The 22,446-nt window shown below is 47.5% G+C and overlaps 1 pseudogene; it reads left to right on the top strand.

Moving 5' to 3' along the window:
* Window positions 1-22,446, top strand: part of LOC148529130 (transmembrane protein 209-like) — a 438,870-nt pseudogene that overhangs the window by 137,563 nt on the left and 278,861 nt on the right.

Here is a 22,446-nt window from a genome sequence, read left to right as displayed (position 1 = left end):
AAATATGAAGGGAATCTCCAATTAAAAGAAGAGACCTTGGGGGCAGATAATTGTAGTGAAAACGATGTAGGAGCATGGTTGGAGATAACTATGTTTTCAATATGTGAAGTTTGAATCCTAGGGATTAAAGAGTTAGAGACCAGCCAAAAATCGAATCGAACTGAGGAGTGATGAGGGTGTGAGTAAAACAGTTATATCAGAGATAGGGAGTCGATTAGGAACTGCAATGTTGGAGATGTGTTGCCTCGCCACTCACCAGATGTTCCCGTTCTGTCCAGACTAGGGGAAAGAGTGGTGTTAAAATCTCCTCCTAGGATAAGAGCTCCTTCCGCCCAGCCCTGGTCGGGTGTATAGATCGGAAAAAAATGCATTGTTATGACCTGTAGGAGCATACAGAGTGACAAGAGTAATTAGTTCGCCTTCTAGAGTCAGTTTAAGAAATAAAAATCTGCCCTCAGTATCCAGAATGGAGTCTAAAATTGTATATCTTAAGGACTTATGGAATATTACTAACACCCCTCTTTTCTTGGATGTGAAGGATGCTGCTGTGTAATCCTTTATCCAAGAGTCTCGAAGAATATTGGGGTCACCCTGTTTCCAAAGAGTTTCCTGTAGTACCGCTATGTCAGGTTTAAATTTTTTAAGTTGTTGTAAGATTTTGCGACGTTTAATAGGGGTGTTTAGGCCTTTTACTTTCCAAGTAAAAAATGTAAGGTTTTTCTGTACATTAGTGGAGTCAGTAATAGAGTGAGCCATACTGTATTAACCTATGCCTGTCTTGTGAAATAACTGAGTAACTAAACCTAGAAAAACAGTGATGCTCTCAGTCCCAGCACGCAGAGAGCATCTGCAACAAATCATTACTATTACTACTGTGGACGAATGCGTCAGACAAAAACATGACCAACAGTAACATATGAAAAATAATAAACATAATGCAGCCTTACATTTTTTAACCACTTGCCTGGCACGGTCGTATCAGATACGACCACACCAGGCTGGGCTTTCCCTGACATGGTCGTATCTGATACGACCAGTCAGAAATGCCCACTAGGCGGCTGTGGGAAGCTAATCTTCCCTCAGCCGCCTACATCAGAGGGACCTTCTGGTCCCTCTGCAAGCGTGGCTGCCTCTCAGTGGCCACAGTGATCGGGCAGCATCGGCAGCCCCCCTCCCATAGAAGCAGCAGTGCTGCTGCTGTGACCCGATCACTGTAGCCAGCAGTGATCGGACAGCCATCTCCACCCCCTTCCGTAAACAGCAGTAGCGGCGGCTCTGGTAGCCGCCGCTGCTGCTATGTATCCGGGCCGCCAGCGAGACACCCTCCCGCTGTGGCTCCGTAACTACAGTGATCACATAGTGATCACTGTGTGTGAAGGAGCAGAGCCGCCGCCGCTTCTATGTATCCGGGCTGCTAGCGGGACACCTTCCCGCTGCGGCTCCGGAACTACAGTGATCACATAGTGATCACTGTGTGTGAAGGAGCAGCGGCGGCAGCTCTGGTAGCCTCCCGCTGTGGCTCTGGAACTACAGTGATCACTATGTGATCACTGTGTGTGAAGGAGCAGCAGCCGCGGCTTTGGCTGCTGCTTCCAGGTAGCCCAGCACACTCCATCTGGCCTCAGCTCCTCCCCAATGATGCCTGATTTTATAAGGGCCATTATATATATTATATATATATGTATATATATTAGGGGTGTGCACCGGCCACTTTTCGTGTTTTGTGTTTTGGTTTTGGATCTGGATCTTTCTTCGTGTTTTGGATCTGGATTGGTTTTGCCAAAACCACCCTTCCGTGTTTTGGGTTCTGGGTTTTGTGTTTTGGATCTGTATTTTTTTTTAAAAAAGCATAAAAACAGCTGAAATCACAGAATTTGTGGGTTTTTCTGCTCCTATGCTATTATTAACCTCAATAACCTTCATTTCCACTCATTCCAGCCTATTCTGAACACCTCACACCTCACAATATTGTTTTTATGGCCAAAAGGTTGCACCGAGGTAGATGGATGACTATGCTAAGCGACACGAGTGGGCGGCACAAACACGTGGCCCATCTAGGAGTGACACTGCAGTGGCAGACAGGATGGCAGTTTGAAAAACTAGGCCCCAAACAGTACATACTGCAAAGAAAAAAAAGAGGTGCAAGATGGAATTGTCCTTGGGCCCTCCCACCCACCCTTATGTTGTATAAACAGGACATGCACACTTAACAAACCAATAATTTCAGCGCCAGGGTCTGCCACATGACTGTGGCTGAAATTATTGGTTCGTTTGGGCCCCCACAAAACAAGCTGGCAATTAATGTGTCCCTGCACAAACTGGTTCTACGGAGGCAAGATGTCGTCCTCATCCTCCTCATCCACCGATTCCTTGGATAAAACAGGAAAAAGGGATTTAGGTGACCCTGGACTGCTTATGGTCTGAGCCAAAGTTTCTGAACTTGACAGTAACTTTTTATGAACGTGCTGCAGGTGCCGTATAAGGGAGGATGTTCCTAGGTGGTTAACGTCCCTACCCCTACTTATTTCACCTTTACATATTGTACATATGGCAAGACAGTTGTTGTCCGGATTTGGATAGAAATATTGCCAGACCAAAGAGGTGGAATGTTTGGTCTTCTGCCCAGGCATGACCGTGATGGGCTTTTTCATCCCACGGACAACAACTGTCTCCTCCGGAGCCTGATTTAAACAAACCACATCACCATCAGAATCCTCCTCGCCAACTTCCTCCTCAGTGCCAGCTACACCAGTATCCTCATCCTGTTGTACTTCAACAGTGACATCTTCAATTTGCATATCAGCAAGTGGACTGTGGGTTCTCCTTTCAGCACTTGCAGGGGGCGTTCAAATGGTGGAAAGAGCCACCTCTTCCCGTCCAGTGCTGGGAAGGTCAGGCATCGCAACCGCCACCACACTTGGACTCTCCTTGGGGATTTGTGATATCTTCTTAGAATGCACAGTTCTTCGCTGTGCTTTTGCCAGCTTAACTCGTTTGATATTTTTAACGGGAGGAGGGCTTCCATCGTCATGTGAAGCTGAACCACTAGTCATGAACATAGGGAAAGACCTTAGCCGTTCCTTGCCACTCCGTGTCGTAAATGGCTTATTGGCAAGTTTACGTTTCTCTTCAGATTATTTAAATGTTTTTTTCAAGGTAATTTTCCTGAACTTTGTCATTTGGGATTGTATGTGCCCTCTACTATGACATTGGGCATCGGCCTTGGCAGACGACGTTGATGGCATGTTATCGTCTATGTCATGACTAGTGGCAGCAGCTTCAGCACTAGGAGGAAGTGGTTCTTGATCTTTCCCTATTTTATTTTTATCGGAGAAAGTTTGGTCCTCCATTTATGTTATATTGATATATACGTGCGGCTAAGGCGCACACAAACACAGAAAATAATTTTTTATTTTTGTTGGAGACTAGTGCACTTTGTGGGTTACACCACCCTTTAAGAAATGAGCCAGCCGGCCCTTTACTTATGGGACACAGGCGCACGCTTGGCACTACTTTGTTGATGTACGTGCGGCTACTGCGCACACAATTCACAAACACAGAAAATATTTTTTTATTTGGTTTGGAGTGTACTTTGGGGGTTACAGCACCCTTTAACGGTCAAGCCAGCCGGCCCTTTACTTATGACACAGGCGCACGCTTGGCACTACTTTGTTGAAGCACGTGCGGCTACTGCGCACACAATTCACAAACACAGAAAAAAAATTTTTTTATTTGGTTTGGACTGGAGTGTACTTTGGGGATTACAGCACCCTTTAACGGTCAAGCCAGGCGGCCCTTTACTTATGACACAGGCGCACGCTTGGCACTACTTTGCTGATGCACGTGCGGCTACTGCGCACACAATTCACAAACACAGAAAATAATTTTTTATTTGGTTTGGAGTGTACTTTGGGGGTTACAGCACCCTTTAACGGTCAAGCCAGCCGGCCCTTTACTTATGACACAGGTGCACGCTTGGCACTACTTTGTTGATGCACGTGCGGCTACTGCGCACACAATTCACAAACACAGAAAAAATATATTTTTTTAACACTTGGGGGGAGCACCCCTGACGAACAGAGCACCCCCTGGACAACACTACAGCACCCCTTTAGGACTGGGACACTGCACAGGACTTTGGAGTGGACACAGCCCCTATGGACAACTGACTGCACAACACAGTCCAGCCAGCCCCTATGGACTTTGAAGTAGTGGACACAGCCCCTATGGACAACAGCAGCACAGCGCAGCACAGCACATTACTACTCTGCACTACACTACACTACACTACACTACACAGCCCAGCCAGCCCTAACTCCCACCCTCCCTCTTCACTGTCCACAGTCGAGTGAGAACATGGCGCCGACGCGGGTACCTTATATAGGATCCAAAACCCACGAGACTCGGAAGGCGGGATGATGACGTTTTGCCTCGATTTCAGAATCCGAGTCAGGCGGGAAAAGTCGAGTCTGACTCGGATCGGGGGGGGTTCGGATTTCAGAAATCCGAACCCGCTCACCCCTAATATATATATATATATATATATATATATATATATATATGTGTGTGTGTGTGTGTGTACGTGTGTATATATATATATATATATATATACATGTGTGTGTGTACATATATATATATAGGTAACAAGTGGACCGGCACTCCTAGCAGAAGGTGCAGCAGCCGGGGTGCAAGCTCCGTTATGACAGGCAGAGGCAGGTCACAAATCCAACAAAACAATACTTGGGGCAGCACTCCACGGACTTTACAGCAACACAAAGTTTTTGCAACGTTTCAGATTTATTGAAAATCTTTCATCAAGCCAGCAGTATACAAAATTCACTCACCTTAAATACTTGTGATCACCCCTGAATGTGACTGCAAGCGGGCGGGCATCCTTCCCCTCTGGCGCCATGCACCATGACATCACACGTCATCCGTCGGGTTCTATTGGATTCATCGTTTAAATACGGTAGCCCCTGGGGGCTTAATTGAACAACTAAGGCCCTCATTCAGAGCACTCGCTATTTGCGGTCGTTCGTTCTAAAACAAGGGGTGGCTATTCAAATGATCCGTTCGCAAATTGCAATCTGTTCACACCTCTAAGTTTGAACGAGCGAGCAAAACATACGCTCGTTTATTTGTTAAAAACGCCCCCTGGCCGCTCGCACCATACGTCATGTCCGCTATTTATTAGATTAATCGAGTACATCGTACAGCGTATGAACTGCTCGCTATTCTTGTGGTTGGTTTTTTCAACCGCTATTTTGCGAGCAGTTCTGAGTTAAAAAAAACCAAGTGACGTGGTCAATGACGCTGCTATATTAATTATGCACACCCTTAAAACGCCCGTTTTGACCTTTAAGCACGCCTGCGTTCTGATCTCCACTCCCCGTTTACAAGCACCTTCCCCTGTTACCACCCACATACGCCTCATTCTGTCACTCAAAATAGCAGGCACTCGCTATATAGCGTACAAACGATTTTCGGCCGCACTGACTGGTTCGCGCATGCGTACTAAAAACCGTACGCATGCGCAGATGTGCGAACATCGCTCGGAACGAGCGTACGGCCGCTAGCGAGCGGCTCTGAATGAGGGCCTAAATCTGGCATGTTTTCTTTGATTTATTGGTTGATTTTTTTCACACTTTTCTCCTATTAGGAATTATTTTAGGAGTATGGTGGGTTTGTCTGATGTCTAACATTTATGTCTTATTATACTGGGTATGTCGCATGTTTTTAGCCTAATTATACTGTGTATCTTCATGTTATGTGGGACTGGTTCCCATCTTTCATTATAATGATCAGTTGGATTAGCTCCTACTGTTTCTTACATACTGCAGTTGCCACTATGTAAGATGCTTTATGCTATACTAATAGATTACTCAGGGGGAGTGTTAGTTAATGTCGTATTCTTAGTCCCTTTAGATGTTTAGTTAAAAAATAACCTTTATTACTTAGCATATGTTGATATCGCAAAATTAATCTAATATTGAGCATATTCCTTTAAACATCTTGGGTATACACATGTCCCTGTTATTTTGTCTATATGCTACTATACATTATAATAGTGTCTACCAGTATAGGCATTATGCAATTTATAGCTACTGTATAACATTTGCTAGGTAAATGTTTGGATGTACTGTCCATGATACGATGCTTGGTAAGCTGACGCTTATCTGATTGTGTATATGTTGTGTTCTTTTGTTTTTATTGTCACCATGGTGATGGTTCTTTGCACGTTCTTGCTGAGCAGCGTGCGGTCACCTGACCCGACGGATGACGCGTGACGTCATGGCGCATGGCGCCGGAGGGGAAGGATGCCCGCCCGCTTGCAGTCACATTCAGGGGTGATCACAAGTATTTAAGGTGATTGAATTTTGTATACTGCTGGCTTGACGAAAGATTTTCAATAAATCTGAAACATTGCAAAAACTTTGTGTTGCTGTAAAGTCCGTGGAGTGCTGCCCCAAGTATTGTTTTGTTATATATATATATATATATATATATATGTACATACATGTGTGTACATACATATGTATATATATGTATACATATGTATGTATATGTATGTATATATGTATGTATATATATATATGTGTATGTGTATATATATATATATATATATATATACACACGTGTATGTGTATATATATGTGTATATGTATATATATATATATGTGTGTATATATATATATATATATATATACACGTGTGTGCATATATATATATATATATGTGTAATATATATTCATATATATATATATATATATATAGATATATACACAACACACATATATATATATGTATACATCTGTGTATATATATATATCGATAGATATCACAGAGCCTCTGAATAGGGATGGCAGCCGACCATCGATGGTTTGTGAACTATCGATGGTGTGTACCATCGCTTTTCTGACTGAAAACAAGTGGTTTGCCATTGCTGGTGGCTATCAATGTAGCACCTCAATCGATGTTTAGGAAACATCGGCAGTTGTGGTCTACACAGAGGGCCTGATTCAGAGCCGGACGCTCTGACCGGAGCGCTCGCTCTGAATCAGGGCCCTCCTACCTAACATTGGAGCGGCCTCATGGACGCTCGCATAGCTGTGGGTTGCCACCCACAGCTATAGCGAGCGTCCATGATGATGGTCGCGATGGTCAAGACCATCGCGACCATCGGGCTTGCGACGAGACCCTGTGGTAGGGTCTCGCTGCCGCAAGCCCTGGAGTGATTTTGGCTCTATCCGAGCCAAAATCACTCCCACTGACATCACTACTGATGTCAGTGGGGCCGGACTCAGACGGTAGGCGTTCCCATGGGAACGCCTCCCTCTGGCAGCCACGCCCCTGGCATGCCCACCAAAGGGGGCATGCTGTCACTCACCATCGACAGCGCTCGCGAGCGGGTCAGAATCAGGCCCAGATCTCGACCAATCGCTAAAGAATTGATGGCTTCAAACGATGGTTGAATCATCGATGGTACAGCTGTCAATGGCCATCACTACAGTATAACATAAAAATTGCTATTTTTATGGTATACTGTGTTTTAAAAAAAATTTTTTCAAATAAAATAGTGACGGATAAGTTTAAAATGATGTTCTTGACCTAATTCAATCATAAAAGAAACCGACAATTTTGTAGCGGTTTTTGGAAAAAGAATTTGTCAGTTAAGTGGTTAAACATTTTAAGAACCAAAGAATAAGGCCCGTTGGGCCAACTTGAAGTCGTTAAGATTAGAGATGAGCGGTTCGGATTCTGTGGAATCCGAACCGCTCCGAACATTGGGGATCCGAGTCCACCCGAACCCTGTTCGGGTGTTCACCGCCTGACTCGGATCCCCGTTCGGGGCCGAACGGCGGCCGCCTGATGTCGGATTCTCACTAGAGAATCCGACATCAGGTCTCCTCGCGTGTAGGGCAGAGCGCAGTGATAGCGCTCTGCCCTACACAGACACAGACACACAGCCGCCAGCGGCAGCTGTGTGTTTGTTACAGCAGCCAATGAGAGTCACACAGACTCTCATTGGCTGCTGCACGGAGGGAGCCGGCTGGAGCTCACACATGAGCTCCGTCTTCCGGCTCCCTCCTCAGCGTGTGACAGAGCGGACGGCGCGGGAGCGGGGATACAGGTAAGTTTTATTTTTTTTATTTTTTTACTTGTCAAAGGTCCGGGGGCGCTACTGGGGGGGGGGTCTGCACTACTGGGGGGGTCTGCTACTGGGGGGGGGCTATACTACTGGGGGGGCCATACTACAGAGGGGCCTGCTACTGGGGGGGCTATACTACTGGGGGGGGGGGTCTGCACTACTGGGGGGGGGTCTGCTACTGGGGGAGGCAATACTACTGGGGGGGCCATACTACAGAGGGGCCTGCTACTGGGGGGGGCTATACTACTGGGGGGGGGTCTGCTACTGGGGGGGCCATACTACTGGGGGGGCCTACTACAGGGGGGGGCCATACTACAGGGGGGGGCCCATACTACAGGGGGGGGCTACTACTGGAGCAGCCTACTACTGGGGGGGCCTGCTACTGGGGCAGCCTACTACTGGGGGAGCCATACTACTGGGGGGGCATACTACTGGGTGGCATGCTAATGGGGGGCATACTACTGGGGGGGCCTGCTAATGGGGGACATACTACTGGGGGGGCATACTACTGGGGAGCATTCAACTGGGGGCACTGCATAGTGGACCGTACTACTAAGGGGACTGCATAGGGGGCACCATTGCTGGGGGACATTGTGTAAGGGACACCGCTACTGTGGGCATTGTGTAAAAGGGTCACTACTGTGGGCATTGTGTAAAAGGGGCACTACTGTGTGTCGTAACATAAATAAGAGACACTACTTTATGGTGTAATGTGAATCAGGCCCTATGTGCGGTGTAATGCTAATAAGATTGTGCACTGTGACTCCTAGGGCCGTAGCCCACTTTGTAAACAAGTACTGTGACTCTGCTGGCCGTACCCCACTGGGTGGGTGCACTACTTTTCATTTCTGCCACTGCTGTGTGGCAATGTGTCATAGATGTGCTTTATACTGTGGTGTCTGTGTCGTTGTGCCGCTGCTTTGTCGCTTAGTAACCAGTCAGCTCACTGCAACCTTTGGCCAATATTGTTGAAAACAATATTATAAGCTGTGATATGGTCTAAATTGACTGGAAATTAATGTTATTGAGGTTAATAATACTCTAGGAAGAAAAAAAAGACCAATTTATGTGATTTTAGCTTTTTTTGTCAATTTTTGTAAAAAAATCCAAATCCAAATCCAAATCCAAAGCCAGTCACCGCAGTTTGGCAAATCCAAATCCAAATCCAAAGCCGGACGACGAATTAGAACCAAATCCAAATCCAAATCCGGCAAAAATGGTCCGGCGCACATCCCTAGTTAAGATACAAAAGTATCGAGAAATGAAGAAGAAAAGTAGGAGAGGGGAAAGAAAAAGAAGGGGAGAAGGGGAAGGAGGGGATGGGAAAAAGCAAAGGAGAACAAGGGTAAACCAGGGGTTAACCTGAAATTTCCACCACATGTATCCAGTAATTGGCGAGAGAGGTAATAAACATGAAAACAGACATGAATTATATATACATCTAGTAGCGGATTCTCCATATTTATGATTTAGAGTGGATATATGAGACAGAATATATCTTCTTAGTCAGCGTCATCGGTGTGAGGGGTAGTAGTATTACATAAAGAGTCTATGAAGACTTTCACAGATGTTGGAGAATCGAAAAAATGCTGTTCGCAGTTGTGCACGACCTTCAATTTCACAGGGTACATTAATGCAAATCTCAAGCCCAGATCAAATAGCTCTTTGCAGATGGGGGAGAACTCTCTTCTTTTCATCGCTACCTAATATGAGAAATCTTGAAATAGCAACAATTTATGTCCCTGTTATACGAGACCCTCTGATTTGCGATAAACATCGAGAATGCGAGTCTTATCTAGGTAGTTCAGCATCTTCACTATGATGGGTCAAGGTCGTCGCTGATCAGAGGTGCGATCAGGGCGTATGCGGTGAACTCGCTCTATGATGAGAGTGGTGGGGGGGTGGAGTTCTGAGGGTAACCACCGAGAAACTAAATCCATAAGATCTTTCTGTTTCACAGATTCTGGTAGGCCTATAAGGCGCAGATTGTTGCTGCGGTTTCGATTTTCTAAGTCTTCTAGTTTCTCTTGCATAGCAGAAATCGCTGATTCCTGTGTGCGGATTATGCTTTGTGCCTCTGTTAGCTCGTCTTCAACATTGGAGATACGTTATTCTGCCTCTGTGAAGCGTCGGCCATGCTCCTTAAGTTGCAAAACTGCTGACTCTATAGCTTCTTTGAGGCCGGGCAATTTTTTGTCTAGCAAGGGAGAGAGAATCTCGGATATTTCCTGGGCTTTAGCTACTGAGGCGGTACTAAATTGAGTCGAGTTAGAGGCTCCGTCCAGAATGTTGTCAGCTGGAGGTGAAGTAGGAGAGCAAGGAGATGAGGATGAGGCTGCAGTTTTGTCTTTCCCTTTAGTCGTTTGACCTTTGGGTGCATGCTGCGGTCCTGCCACAAACTTCTCCATGGTATAAGGATGTGGCGTGTAGTTTAACCTAGAGCCACGAGACTGAGCTCCAAGTATTCTAAATATAAGTGATGTGGGGTCTGTGAATCAGAGTCTATATTATGGCCTATGAGCACAGTCCTTGAATCCTGGTAATGGGCAAAGTGAGATCCCAGTGTGTGGACACAGCCACACCACTCTACACCCCGATGTGAGCAGAAAGTAGAGGAGGCTGTGAAGGGAGGTAAGCGCAGGATGCAGCAGCCTGTCCAGGTCCCAAAATGGCAGCCGCGGGTGATGTGGGGCCAGGGGGGAGCTTGTGGCAGGGAATCTACCCTGAGGTGATGGCCAGATGTCCCGCTTACTCCTCAGGTCTAGTTAGTACCCGGGTGGATGCTGCTATAGGTGGAAAGGGGTGGAAATGTGCCCGGCCGCCATCCAAGATGGCGGCCGCGGGCAGCGCCGCTTTTCCGATGCGGCTGGGCTTCGGTGCTGTGAGGCAGCGCGGGGGGCTGGGGCATGCGCCGCTCTTACCCGCTTTATCCCAGAGACCTCAGGGTGGCTTTAGGTGGTCCAGCGAGCCCCTCCGGCGGCGTTGTATTGCTGCTAAATGGAGCCGTTTTGGGATCCCATTAAAAGTGCGGCCAGATCGTTTGGTCCGCCCATCGGAAGTCCCTGTACACCATATTTTAAAGAAACTAATAAAGGTTATATTTTCTTAATTTGTTTAGAGATTATAACATCAAGATGATAGACCTAAGACCGGACCCTGGGCCTGATTCAGAGCCGGACGCTCAGACAGAGCGCTCGCTCTGAATCAGGGCCGGCCTTCTGTTTTTTTAGAGCGGCCTCCTGGTCGCTCACTTAGCTGTGGGTGACCACCCACAGCTATAGCGAGCGGCCATGAAGATTTTCGCGATGGTCAAGACTAGGGGTGAGCGGGTTCGGATTTCTGAAATCCGAACCCCCCCGAGCCCACCCGATCCGAGGCCGATCCGAGTCAGGCTCGACTTTTCCCGCCTGACTCGGATCTGAAATCGAAGCAAAACGTCATCATCCCGCCTTCCGGGTCTCGCGGGTTTTGGATCCTATATAAGGTACCCGCGTCGGCGCCATTTTCTCACTCGGCTGTGGACAGTGAAGAGGGAGGGTGGGAGTTAGGGCTGGCTGGGCTGTGTAGTGTAGTGTAGTGCAGAGTAGTGTTGTGCTGTGCTGTGCTGTGCTGTGCTGCTGTTGTCCATAGGGGCTGAGTCCACTACTTCAAAGTCCATAGGGGCTGGCTGTGTTGTGCTGTGCTGCTGTTGTTAATAGGGGCTGTGTCCACTACTTCAAAATCCATAGGGGCTGGCTGGACTGTGTTGTGCAGTCAGTTGTCCATAGGGGCTGTGTCCACTCCAAAGTCCTGTGCAGTGTCCCAGTCCTAAAGGGGTGCTGTAGTGTTGTCCAGGGGGTGCTCTGTCCATCAGGGGTGCTCCCCCCAAGTGCTAAAAAAATAATAATTTTTCTGTGTTTGTGAATTGTGTGCGCAGTAGCCGCACGTGCATCAACAAAGTAGTGCCAAGCGTGCGCCTGTGTCATAAGTAAAGGGCCGGCTGGCTTGACCGTTAAAGGGTGCTGTAACCTCCAAAGTACACTCCAAACCAAATAAAAAAATATTTTCTGTGTTTGTGAATTGTGTGCGCAGTAGCCGCACGTGCATCAACAAAGTAGTGCCAAGCGTGCGCCTGTGTCATAAGTAAAGGGCCGGCTGGCTTGACCGTTAAAGGGTGCTGTAACCTCCAAAGTACACTCCAAACCAAATAAAAAAATATTTTCTGTGTTTGTGAATTGTGTGCGCAGTAGCCGCACGTGCATCAACAAAGTAGTGCCAAGCGTGCGCCTGTGTCATAAGTAAAGGGCCGGCTGGCTTGACCGTTAAAGGGTGCTGTAACCCCCAAAGTACACTCCAAACCAAATAAAAAAATATTTTCTGTGTTTGTGAATTGTGTGCGCAGTAGCCGCACGTGCATCAACAAAGTAGTGCCAAGCGTGCGCCTGTGTCATAAGTAAAGGGCCGGCTGGCTTGACCGTTAAAGGGTGCTGTAACCCCCAAAGTACACCCCAAACCAAATAAAAAAATATTTTCTGTGTTTGTGAATTGTGTGCGCAGTAGCCGCACGTGCATCAACAAAGTAGTGCCAAGCGTGCGCCTGTGTCATAAGTAAAGGGCCGGCTGGCTTGACCGTTAAACGGTGCTGTAACCCCCAAAGTACACTCCAAACCAAATAAAAAAATATTTTCTGTGTTTGTGAATTGTGTGCACTGTGGCTGCATGTGCATCAACAAAGGAGCAGCGCCAAGCGTGCGCCTGTGTCCCATAAGTAAAGAGCCGGCTGGCTAATTTCTTAAAGGGTGGTGTAACCAACAAAGTGCACTACTCTCCAGCAAAAATAAAAAAATATTTTCTGTGTTTGTGTGCGCCTTAGCCGCACGTATATATCAATATAACATAAATGGAGGACCAAACTTTCTCCGATAAAAATAAAATAGGGAAAGATCAAGAACCACTTCCTCCTAGTGCTGTTGCTGCTGCTGGGAGTTGTTCATCATCCCAGAGAGGAAGTAGGAACACCACTACTTTTACTAAACAATTGACCCTCCAACAGTCCTTAGCGATGAGGATGAAGTACGACAGCAGTCATCCTGAAGCAAAACGTATAACTGAGGCCTTGACTGCTATGTTGGTGTTAGACGTGCGTCCGGTATCTGCCATTAGTGCAGTGGGATTTAGACAATTGATGGAGGTAGTGTGTCCCCGGTTCCAAATCCCGTCTAGATTCCACCTGCATCCTCAAAGCAGCAGCGACAAGCGTGCGTCTGTCTGTTAAAGGGTGGTGTAACCCTCAAAGTGCGCTCCACAAACAATAAAAAAATTCTTTTTTTTTTTTTTCTTTGTGAAATGTGTGGGCTGTAGCCGCACCTGCATCCTTAAAGCAGCAGCGACAAGCGTGCGTCTGTCTGTTAAAGGGTGGTGACACCCTCAAAGTGTGCTCCACAAACAATAAAAATATTCTTCTTTTTTTTTCTGTCTTTGTGAAATGTGTGGGCTGTAGCCGCACTTGCATCCTCAAAGCAGCAGCGACAAGCATGCGTCTGTCTGTTAAAGGGTGGTGTAACCCTCAAAGTGCGCTCCACAAACAATAAAAATATTCTTCTTTTTTTTTCTGTCTTTGTGAAATGTGTGGGCTGTAGCTGCACCTGCATCCTTAAAGCAGCAGCGACAAGCGTGCGTCTGTCTGTTAAAGGGTGGTGTAACCCTCAAAGTGCGCTCCACAAACAATAAAAAAATTCTTCTTTTTTTTTCTGTCTTTGTGAATTGTGTGGGCTGTAGCCGCACCTGCATCCTTAAAGCAGCAGCGACAAGCGTGCGTCTGTCTGTTAAAGGATTACATTGGTGACAGCATCCAAGTAGGCATGTCAGACAGTCCGTACCTGTACTGGCGGGAAAAAGAAGCAATTTGGAGGTCCCTGTACAAACTGGCTCTATTTTACCTGAGTTGCCCCCCCTCCAGTGTGTACTCCGAAAGAGTGTTTAGTGCAGTCGGGAACCTTGTCAGCGAAAGGCGTAGGAGGTTGCTTCCACAAAATGTGAAGAAGATGATGTTCATAAAATGAATTATCAACTCTTCCAGGGAGACCAGCCTCCAGAACGTACAGAGGGACCTGTGGTTGTGAATTCCAGCGGGGACGAATTAATACTCTGTGAGGATGAGGATGTACACAACACTGAAGAGGGTGAGGAATCGGTGGATGAGGAGGATGAGGACGACATCTTGCATCCGTAGAGCCATTTTGTGCAGGGACAGATTAATTGCCAGCTTGTTTTGTGGGGGCCCAAACAAACCAATCATATCGGCCACAGTCGTGTGGCAGACCCTGGCGCTGAAATGTTTGGTTTGTTAAAGTGTGCATGTCCTGTTTATACAACATAAGGGTGGGTGGGAGGGCCCAAGGACAATTCCATCTTGCACCTCTTTTTTTCTTTGAATTATGTACTGTTTGGGGCCTAGTTTTTCAAACTGCCATCCTGTCTGCCACTGCAGTGTCACTCCTAGATGGACCACGTGTTTGTGCCGCCCACTCGTATCTCTTAGCATAGTCATCCAGCTACCTCGGTGCAACCTTTTGGATATAAAAACACTATTGTGAGGTGTGAGGTGTTCAGAATAGACTGGAAATGAGTGGAAATTAAGGTTATTGAGGTTAATAATAGCATAGGAGCAGAAAAACCCACAAATTATGTGATTTTAGCTGTTTTTATACTTTTAAAAAAAAATACAGATCCAAAACACAAAATCCAGAACCCAAAACACGGAAGGGTGGTTTTGGCAAAACCAATCCAGATCCAAAACACGAAGAAAGATCCAGATCCAAAACCAAACACAAAACACGAAAAGTGGCCGGTGCACACCCCTAGTCAAGACCATCGCGACCATCGGGCTTGCGACGAGACCCTTGTGGTAGGGTCTCGTTGCCGCAAGCCCCAGAGTCCTTTCGGCTCTAACAGAGCCGAAAGCAGTCCCACTGACATCACTTGTGATGTCGTGGGGCCGGCCCCAGATGGTAAGCGTTCCCATGGGAACGCCTCCGTCTGGGCAGCCAAGCCCCCGGCCCGCCCACCAAAGGGGGCATGCTGTCACTCAACATCAACAACACGCTCCCTTTGGTACGAGACCCGGAGCGACGAATTGCCCGTCACTATCCGGGTCTCGCGCATGCGCGCGACGGAGCCGGCTCCGTCGTGCGCATGCGCACTGGGCCACCATCGACCTGCTTGTGAGCGCATAGCGCTCGCGAGCGGGTCTGAATCAGGCCCCCTGTTTCTTGTCTTTTTCTCTTGGAAATGATACATAACAACTTCTGCTTGTTGGAGTAGTCGCGACTTTTGACTCTCCACAATCATTCCTTCTCGCAATATAACACGAGGAAGCCTGTCACGAACTCTCGGTCCTTGTCCAAAGCCATATCTATGAGAAAAGAATTTAAAAAATATATATATTTAAAGGGATTTTTCAAAAAAAACATGTATCTCAAAATAAACACGGACTAAAAATTGATATCTGGCTACCTCCAGAAATGGGGGTGGGAAGGTTTATGGACAACTGGTGTGGACCCCAATCAATGGGGGCTAAAACCTTTAACTTTAAAAACTGAAAAGCTCTTCATGCAGTTTTTATATGATTTTAATGTTGTTGAAGTTTTTTATTTCATTTTTTTTTGTTAGAAAATAGTTATATTGTTTTTAATGTTGAGTTATATAGGGCAATTCAATTTGGAGCGAAAAGTCAGTTTTTGTGATAATTGTGATAATGACGTCATTTTCACTGGTTTTGGTTTTACACCGTATTCAATTTCAAAGACTTTTCGCAGGTCCAAAAAGTTTTTGAAAAACAACGGGGTTAACGAGACTGCCAGATCTTTCTACATGTAGGGAAGATCTGAGGATACGACAAACGAGCCACGGGAGCTCCTAGGCATCATGATAGTGGGTACACACTGCACAATATGTCGTTCAGAAGCATTGGAATCTGCCAATTGTGTAAAGATTAGTCTAGTGTGTACCCAGCATGTCTATCCATGAGTAAATGTGCACAACCACTAGGCGATATTAATGAGCGATTGCACAATTACGACATCAAAATCCCGCAATCCCTCATAAATCGTGCACAATTTATGCACTATAATGTCAGTAACGGCCAGCAATGCGCGCTTCCGTTGGTCGTTTCCGGCATCAATCATCGCCCGAACATGCCGGTCAATCTGCCAATAACGACAGATTACCCATGTTCGGGGATGAGGGAGGGTGCCTACACTGAACGACTAACCATTCAGTGTAGGCACTGCAGGGGATGGGGAACGACTGTATGATTACGATGTTGTTATTATACTGTCTTTCCCTAGTCGCCTAGTGGATGTGCTGCATAACAAAGAACGCCCATGATTGGTAAATATGTGATCACTGACAACTACATTCTGCATGCGGTTAAATTACCGCCGCCCGCCGGAATCCCAATGGCGGAAGGCCGACCAGGTGCTAAAGATAAGCGTTGAAATGCCGAAGCCTATCTGTAGCCCCACGCCAAAAGCCCCACGCCTGGCATCCCAAACAAGGTAAGTCAGGGAGAGTTAGCTTGTAGCTGTGGAGGGGAGGGAGGTTAGATTTAGACACCCAAGGGGGGGACTTAGGGTTAGGCACCCCCTGTGGAGGGTTAGGCTAGGAGAAGGGGGTTAGTTTTAGGGTGCTGGAAGGAGGGGTTAGGTTTAGGCACCCCCAGGGGGGGACTTAGGGTTAGGCACTGCCTGGGGGGAGGTTAGGGTTAGGCTGGCACCCCTAAGGAAAGGTTAGGGTTAGGAGGGGGAGAGGGGAGGGTTAGAGCCATAGTTGCCTAGTCTGCTTATAACAAGCGGAATTGGGCTTGTTTTTTCCCCCATTTGCTTGTTATTTTGGATGGTTGCTTGTTTTTGGGCTTATTTTTTTTTTTGGTAGCTTGTTTTTGGGCTTGATAGCCAGGTCCCACTACTAAAGTGAGCAAATGTTATATAGCTCCTTCACCAATCCATTTATGTTTAGCTGTCTGTATGTATATCTCTCTGTATATGTAGTTATCTAGATTTGGTTAACTAGAATGATTAGTTTAAACGATCAATAGAAGTTACATTTTCCCATATGTCAGTTATTTTGTTTTGACGTGTTTGTTTAAATGACTCTTTTGTCCTGTACTTTACCACGCACAGAGGGCCTGATTCAACAGTGCACACTAGTTGCTTTGCTTGGGAATCTGCGCAGGACCCATTCTGTGCATGTGCAGAACAGGTACTGCTATATCGCACAGACACCTGTATGCATTTGCCTGATTGACAGGCATAGGAGTTTGCGGGGCAGAGACGATCAGCATTCCCGGAAACGGGGTCATGTAGCCCCCTTTTTCCGGGACTGGCAAGGCTAGGTTCTGCATCCTTGGACGCAGACTTCCTGGCCTTGCATGATGACAGAACACGGCTAGCTTCAGCTACCGCAGCCTGACCAAAGGTGCAACCACTGTGATCGATGGTTGCAATGGCGATCCCAGACTGCAACCTTGGTCGCAGCCTGGGATCGCAGATGCAGCAAGGAGATTTCAGGCACCTTCTGCTGCATTTGCATTTTAGGAAGGACAGAATTACAAAGTTGCTTGTGTGCGGCTTTGCAATTCCGTCCTATGCCGAATCAGGCCCCGAGTGCCCTGCGCTTTACTTCGCACAGTGGAGTTTATTCGTAGAGCAGGGAAAAGCTGTGTTTTGCAAATATTTATATGTATTTTAATAAAATGAACAATAAACAATAACATTTGTGGTTTTCATTAAATTACCCCCACCCCCGTACCACCATATTACATTGGGCTTATGTTTTGGGCTTTATCAGATTGGGTTGGGCTTGTCTTTCACTCAAGAGTTGCTTATTTCTCATTTCAGAGTTGGCAACAGTGGTTAGAGCACTTACCGGCCGCTGTCGGGATATCCTCCCTTTGGACTTCCGGCGTTGGTATGAGAACTGGCGGCTATTCAGTCATCGGTATTTCATTCCGATTCCCCTACATACAATGCTGTCAATTTAGTAAATACTAAATACAAATATAAACATTGCCAGACAAATCTAAATCAGTGACAAACTCCTGGGACTGACATCCCTCCGTTTCATAGACAAATCCAGCACACATACCATATACTAGTGAGAGCGATGCCATGCATGCACTATAAGTCATTCAGGCCCCCATTTAGTAACGAGTTTTATCACCAAAATATTTTGTTATTTGGTTTGGAGTGTACTTTGGGGGTTACAGCACCCTTTAACGGTCAAGCCAGCCGGCCCTTTACTTATGACACAGGCGCACGCTTGGCACTACTTTGTTGATGCACGTGCGGCTACTGCGCACACAATTCACAAACACAGAAAAAATATTTTGTTATTTGGTTTGGAGTGTACTTTGGGGGTTACAGCACCCTTTAACGGTCAAGCCAGCCGGCCCTTTACTTATGACACAGGCCCCATGAAAGGCCATCGCAAAAGTGAGGCGGAACAACAGAACCTCGAATTGCGAAGAACAAATGCCCGTCAAACTTTCACCTAGACGCGCTAACAAATCAGGACCAATAGGATGACGCTGGTCATCCATGGCAGGCCTGACGCGAGACCAACCCCTAAGGGGCCCTTTGTATTAAAAAACCCTTAGTTATGTCTCTCTGCCCCGCTAGGCGCAAAAAGAATGAAATCCCAGCAAGCCTCTGGGCAACATAAGCCCGCGACCTGCCGGAATCGAACAAGAAACAAACAAAAGCAACCATATTAGTATAACGAGAGCTACCTGACTAACTCCGTCCTTGCAAAAACTTCTCCCACTGTTGGCAAGATGTTTGGTAGGCCGTCAACGTCCGTGGGGCCACGGACCGACGTGCGAGATCTTCCATTCTGGTTTGATGATCTGCCAACAATGAAATGGACAAAGCTCACCTTTTAATGCCGCGTACGGGGCCAATTCGCGGAACCTCCGCCAATCCTGTCTGGAGAGCGCATCTGCAATGGAATTATCAGTACCCGGCACATGACGAGCTGTGAACAATATGTTAAACTGCAAAGCGCGCAGAACCAGCCAAGCAAGAAGCCGCAACACTGGTAGCGACGACGATCTTTGGTTATTGATCGCATGTACTACCCCCAGGTTATCACACCAAAAAACTATGGAACGGTCGCGCAACCGCTGACACCATAGCTCTAATGCCACCACTATGGGAAACAGCTCCAGTAGGAGCAAGTTCTTGGTCAATCCTGCCTGCACCCATTCCGCCGGCCAAACTGAAAAACACCAATCTCCTCCCAAAAAAGATCCGAAACCTGATGATCCAGCAGCATCCGTGAAGAGCTGCAGGCAAGCATTAGGCTGAGGATCCGCAGGCCAGACACGCACTCCATTAAAATCGGCCAAAAATGTCTCCCAAACCGCCAGGTCCAGCTTTAGTTCAGACGACAGCCGCAGAAAATGGTGCGGTTGACGTAGCCCTACCAAAGCCCTCTGTAGCTTCCGACAGAAAATCTTCCCCATCGGGATAACTCGACACGCGAAGTTAAACAGCCCGAGCAGGGATTGACCTTGACGAAGAGTTACCTTTCCTCCTGCCAACGCTAGGAGGATAGTATCCTGCAAACGACGAATCTTGTCCGGCTGCAGCCAGCAAAGACCCTCCAAGGTATCAATTTCAATACCCAAGAAAACCAGCTTAGTGGCTGGGCCCTCAGTTTTATCGTGCGCAATAGGTACTCCAAATTCCGAGAAGAGTGCTTGCACTGAAAAAAGGAGACGATTGCAGCGACGCGAACCGGCTGGACCTACGCACAAGAAGTCGTCCAAGTAATGGGCTATGCTCGTCTCCCCAGACCCCACCGCGACACACCAATGGAGAAAGGAACTGAAACGCTCGAAGAACGCGCAGGAAATCGGACAACCCATCGGAAGACATTTGTCCAGGTAATAGCCATCCGTCAACCGAAACCCCATGAAGCGAAATGATTCAGGATGCAGGGGCAACAATCTGAAGGCGGACTCAATGTCCACTTTCGCCATGAAAGAACGCGGACCCGCTGCGCGAACCAACACTAACGCAGATTCGAATGACTGGTACTGTACGCGGCAGACCTCAACATCTATGGCGTTGTTAACCGACGTGCCTGACGGATGTGACAGGTGCTGAATTAAACGGTAACTCCCGGGGGCCTTCTTGGGGACAACACCCACAGGGGAAAGGACCAGATCGGGTATCGGAGGCTGCGGGAAACGTCCAATCATGCGACCCAGCCCGACCTCCTTCATAACCTTATCCTTTAGCACGTGAGGTAAATCGCAGGCCGAGCGTAAATTCCTAGGGGACCCGGAACTGACAGGCCATATTATTGGAAGCGAGAATCCCTCTGCAAAACCCTTTCTCAAAAAGGCGGCGTCGTCCCGCACAGGATACCTTTACTTAGCTCCTCCTGAACCGCGGGAGCAGTCCTTACTGGGGTGTGCCGCGCCGCAGCGGAGGCACTGGTGTCGAAAGCGACACCTATTACCAAGGGTACAATTCCCATTGTTGTATGCGTAACACTTCCGCTTGTTTTGCCCTCCATTGGCTGTCCTTGGTGCCGAGGGGGACGAGGGTTGAACTGGCCGCCCAGGGGACTGATCAGCAAGGACGCGTGTAGGCTGTGTCACCTCCATCCACACCTCAACATCTTTACAACCCAATTCCATGACCTTGACCCGATCTTGCTTTTGACGAAACTCTTCGTCGTATTGACGCCACGCCGTACTGCGTGAGGCCTTGAATAGGCCGTGTATCAGGTGTAAATATCTTATAACATTAAGGTACTCGGAAGGCCTGGTTTTGAGATAGCAAGTTGAGAACACGCAGAACCCAGATAACCAATTCGTGTAAGACTTAAAGGCCTCCAGACCAATACCCCCTTTTGCCTTTGCAGTCGCAGCAGCTTTTTTCGCCGTAGCTGTAAGGGTGAACATATCTACGTAGCGCCCTTTTTTGATCTGCTGCTTAACCCTGGTATGCATACCTCGAGTGACAGCTGTATTAGCGCAGTGTACAACATCCTCCGGACCCGCTCCGCGATCTACACTGGTACTACTGCCGGAGAACCGTTCGCTAGAATGCCTATGACGACGTGAGCGACGTCTACGAGACCACCTTGCCCTTTTACGCCTAGCCTTATGCGAACTATCACTTGAAGAGGAGGAGGAAATGGAAGTAGACCCGCAGTCAGATGTACTGTCACACTCACCAGAAGCATTGGCAAGGGCATTGGTTACTCCAGTGCCTGCGTTAGCTCTGACTTCAGCCGTCGCACTTCTGGTCGTGGCTGCGACCACTGTTAACTCCTCCAGACTGTCGTCTGTAAAAGAAGAGACTGAGGCAGCATCGTGCGCATTATCTGTGTCCGTAGCCTGATTGGGCTGAGGAAGGGAGATGGGAGAGAAAGAAACGGAAGGAGCTGCGGGCATGGGAGCGAGGGAAAGACCGCAAATCCTGCCTAATTGCTGCACCAGCGGGCCAAGCTGCGTCTGCACGGCGGACGCCGCCGACGCAGAAGGGCCTCCAGTGTCAGCGTTTCCGGGCTGCTGGGTCAAAAGTAGGGGTGTGCACCGGACACTTTTCGTGTTTTGTGTTTTGGTTTTGGATCTGGATCTTTCTTCGTGTTTTGGATCTGGATTGGTTTTGCCAAAACCACCCTTCCGTGTTTTGGGTTCTGGGTTTTGTGTTTTGGATCTGGATTTTTTCTTAAAAAATAAAAAAAACCCGCTAAAATCACATAAATGGGCCTTTTTTTGTTCCTACGCTATTAATAACCCCAATAACATTAATTTCCACTCATTTCCACTCTATTCTGAACACCTCACACCTCACAATATTGTTTTTAGGCCAAAAGGTTGTACCGAGGAAGCTGGATGACTATGCTAAGCGACACAAGGGGGCGGCACAAACACGTGGCCCATCTAGGAGTGGCACTGCAGTGGCAGACAGGAAGCCAATCAGCGTTATGGTGCCCATTTGCATGTAGCACGAACCCGGGAGATCCGTGCTACATGCATCTGTGTGATTGGCACAGAGCAATGACAGGTCCGTGAGACCCGTCTGTGCTGCTGTGGTAAAAAAAAAAAAAAAAACCTGTGTAAAAAAAGAAAAAAATGGCGTGCACCCCCCCAAAAAAGAGCAACCAGCCCCGGGCATTAGTAACCCAGTGCTGGGTGTGCTTAAATACAGGGGACAAACGACGTAGGGGTCCCCTGTACTTAAGCACAACCAGCACCGGGCTAGTCAGAACCAGCGCTGGTTGCCAAAATACGGGGG

The sequence above is a fragment of the Taudactylus pleione genome, unplaced genomic scaffold, assembly GCF_031769625.1.
Source record: "Taudactylus pleione unplaced genomic scaffold, aTauple2 ptg000086l, whole genome shotgun sequence".
Classification (NCBI taxonomy): domain Eukaryota; kingdom Metazoa; phylum Chordata; class Amphibia; order Anura; family Myobatrachidae; genus Taudactylus; species Taudactylus pleione.
This window is presented reverse-complemented; position numbering and strand designations above follow the sequence as displayed.